The sequence below is a fragment of the Artibeus jamaicensis genome, unplaced genomic scaffold (assembly GCF_021234435.1).
Source record: "Artibeus jamaicensis isolate MK-2021 breed Jamaican fruit bat unplaced genomic scaffold, CSHL_Jam_final scaffold_1019, whole genome shotgun sequence".
Classification (NCBI taxonomy): domain Eukaryota; kingdom Metazoa; phylum Chordata; class Mammalia; order Chiroptera; family Phyllostomidae; genus Artibeus; species Artibeus jamaicensis.
This window is the reverse complement of record NW_026522025.1, coordinates 5804037-5807854: the sequence shown is the minus strand read 5'-3', so window position 1 is coordinate 5807854 and position 3818 is coordinate 5804037.

Genomic DNA, 3818 nt, shown 5'->3' with positions numbered 1-3818 from the left:
CTCATAGTGCATGGGGACCCCACCCACAGGCATGGAAACCAACAACCGCAACCCAGTATATTGGGTTGAGTTGAAGAACAAAAGTTTGTAGAAACCCAGAGAAGGGAGTGGGCTCTTCAGCTGGAGTTCATGAGGAGAAACTTCTCAGAAGAGGTGTGTGTGAACTGGGATCTGAAAGAAGAGTTGGCGCTGGAGCTCTCATTGATGACAGTGTGCCCTCCGGAGCCAGGCTGCCTGGATTCAAAACCTGTCTCCACCACTTCCCAGCTGATGAGCATGGCAAATACCCTCACAGATCTGTCCTCCATTCCCCATCTGTAAAGTGGAGACTGTAATATCATATGCTGTATAGAGTTGCCATGAGAATTAAGTTAAATTATCCATTAAAAAACTCTTAGCTTGATACCTGGTGCATAGCAACTACTCATTAATTATTACTTGTGCAACTATTTTCTTGATCAAGCAGAAGCACGCTAGATGGGCATGGAATGAGACCAGTGGTTCCTCATAGCTGGAGCATGGAGTGCATGAGAGGGAGTACCATGAGCACATGGAAGGAGAACACGTGGCTGAGGCCAGGCCATGGAGGGCTTTGTAGGCAGGCAGAGAGTTTGGCTTTGGTCTGAAGAGAAGTGAAGGGTCACAGAAGGATAAGTTGGAAATTAGCATGTTCCAATGTGCTTTTAGGATACCATCTGGCTGTAACATGAGGATAGGGAAGCTGGACAGATTGGAGGCAGGGAGGACAGGGGCTGGCACACAAATCCAACCCAGAAATGAAGAGAGTCATTAGTGGAAAGAGAGAAGAGAAAAATTCTGGGGAAATAAAATTAATAGATTTGGCCACTCTATCACCCTAGGTCTGGCAAGACACAAGAGGCATACTCACAAGAATTTAACCCAAGAGAGTTTAATAAAAGGCTTTCCTCAGAGATATGGGCAGGGATAAGGGAATCAACACACCCAAGAGAAGAAAGACATTACCACCTGTAGACTGAGGGGTTAAGGGAAAGGAATGGTATTACAAGAGCCCAGAGAAATTAGAAACCAAGGGAAATGGCTGAACCAGCAGGAGCTATAGCCTTAGTCAGGAGTGCAGTTTCTACAGATCATGGTCAGGCTTGGAGAGAGAGGTGTTGGAAGTAATATACCCAGCCTCTCTCCCCTTCCACTCTAATCTCATGCCCGTGCCTCTCATTGGCCAAACCCAACTGGAAGCTAGAGGTCAGGAGAGCTTGGGTCATGCGGTCTGTAGCTGTCAGCCTTCCTGGGTCAACAGCAGGTCAAAGCAGGGTGAAACATGGGTCTGGGTGTGGGGTGCATACATGAAGAATAACTACCATATTCACCAACTAGATAGGAGTGAAGAATAGTTGGGGGTGTTGCTGGGGAGGAAGAGAAATTTTCCCTAACTCCTAAATTCCCTTGCTAAGGAGATTTACCCAATTAAATAAATACCCACAAACTGGATGACTGAAATTCCCATCTAAGACAGTCACATTTGAGTTCTCAAGCACCCCTCAATATTTGCCACAAACATCTGAACTTTCTTCCCTTTTCCTTTCCCCAAACAGATGTGGCCTGTTGATAAATACTTAGAAAAGTTTGCCAGGAGGGGATTTGCACCAGATTAGTATAATTCATTGGTACTACAACTAAGAAACACACTGGCCTATATCGTATTTTCAAAGTCATAAACAGAGATAAATACAAAAATGACCTGTGCAAAAAAAAAAAAAAAGCAAAAAAGAGAAAAGGGAAAAAAGAGGGAAGGAGTCATGGTGCTTCTTCTGCAAAAACTTTCTTTCCACTCACATGGCTAGGAACCAAAAATTACATAGAAAATGTGCCAGCCCTCAAGCCCGGCCCATCTAATTCCCTGTGTGTCTAATGGATTTCAAACCTGGATGGTTCTGCTCACACTGGAGCACCAGGCCACAGTGATGAGATTCTCCGAGTGTCCCTGAGGCAGGCACACCCCGGAGACAGGGAAAATACCTGAGGGCCAGGACTTCTACTACAGGAGTCACAGGAACTGTTGACAGCAACAGTCAGGTCATCTTTCACAAAGAGCTCCCAGGAAGCCTCTACAGGTCGGGAGAGGAGAATGGTTTTCATCATTAGTTAACACATTTTCCACACTGGGGCATGGAGGAGACAGATGGGCAGCTATGGGCAAGTCTCATCTCAGAACTTCACTCTGGGTCACAAGAGAAATCCTAGCTCCTTAGGAGGTCTTTCAAGGTCCTTCATAATCTGATGACTGTGTGTCCAGGTCATTGCCCCAGCATTTCACGCTAAACTTTCTCCCAAAGCTACTAGCATTTTGTCCAGAAACACTCAACAAGCTCTTTAGGCATCTGGATTTCTTCATGTGCCATGCCATTCTCTTCTTCTCCACCTGGAACTCTCCTCCTTTTTCTATATCTGCCTCCAGATTTCTTCAGGAAGGCTCTGCAGAGAAGGACTTGTCAGGCATTCCTGCTTCTATGCCTCCATAGTACCTTGGACTGTGCTGTCAAGCAGTAAACAAGTAAATAACTAATTGGGGCACAGTGCGCTGTTTTTACCTCAAGACAATGAACTCCTAAAAAGCAAGGTGGTATCATAGTCATCCATGGTATTTATACCTTAGGACAGGGTGTGTCCTGAGAAAAGGGGTAGCTCAAGCACTAGAGCTGACAGTTCTCTCCTTTTGGACAATTATTCTCACCAGAAATTTTTTCCCCTGAAATCTGACAGGCACCAGTTTTGCTTTGTAAAGCCATATCTAACGATTCCTCCTACTGCCACATCCCAGCCATTCAGATCTTCCAAAGCAGTGACCATGCCCCACCTAGTCCTTCTCTGCACCATATTCTTTCTTTTAGTCTGAATTGGTTTTTGGTAATATATCTCTTTGGAGTCAAACAGGTTTGAACTGGATATAAGCTCTGCCATAACTTAGCCCCAAGTTACTAAATCTATGGGGATAATAATATCTACTTTGTAGGGATTTGTGGAAAACTAAATGAAATATCAAATAGAAAAACATAGGTCCTGGTAGATATCATTTCCTTAAGTGAATATTGAATGACTGAATAATGAATGAATGAACTGGGGCTTTGTTTACTCCATGGGTGAAGTAACATTTCTTTAAACTTAATCTTTAGTTGCTACTTCTCTTATTTTAAAGATTTTATTCATTTATTTAAGGGAGGGGAAGGAAGGAAGAAAGAGAGGGAGAGAAACATCAGTGTGTGGTTGCCTCTCATGTACCCTCTACTGGGGACCTGGCCCAAAACCTGGGCATGTGTTCTAGACTGGGAATGGAACCAGTAACCCTTTGTTTCGCAGGCTGGCAATCCACTGATTCACAATCCACTGGAGTAACATTTTAGACCTAGCACTCTATTATCCTAGTTACAAGTCAATAAATGGTAGATTGACACAAGGTTAGGATTTTATAATTGAGCACTGCACAAATAAGACATACATAACCCCATGGTGCCACAGCTTCTGGGGAAGTCACTGAACAAATTATGACAAAACTCAGGTGTGATAAGTGATATAAAAGTGAACTTCAGGTCACTCAACTGAGTTCATCTGAGCACATCAATGAAGGGGTCCTTATGGAAGAGGCCTTACACCAGGGAATACAATACTGAGAATATAAAATTCTTTGCTCCTCATCCTACATCATTTGTACAATTCTCTTGAGACATTGTGGAGAAGATTGGCCAGATGAAAATGTTAAATTCTGAATTTAATATTCACAAAATTGAGCAGCTGAAAAGCCTCACCCCTAATCTCTGAAAATTATACTGATTAGTAAATGT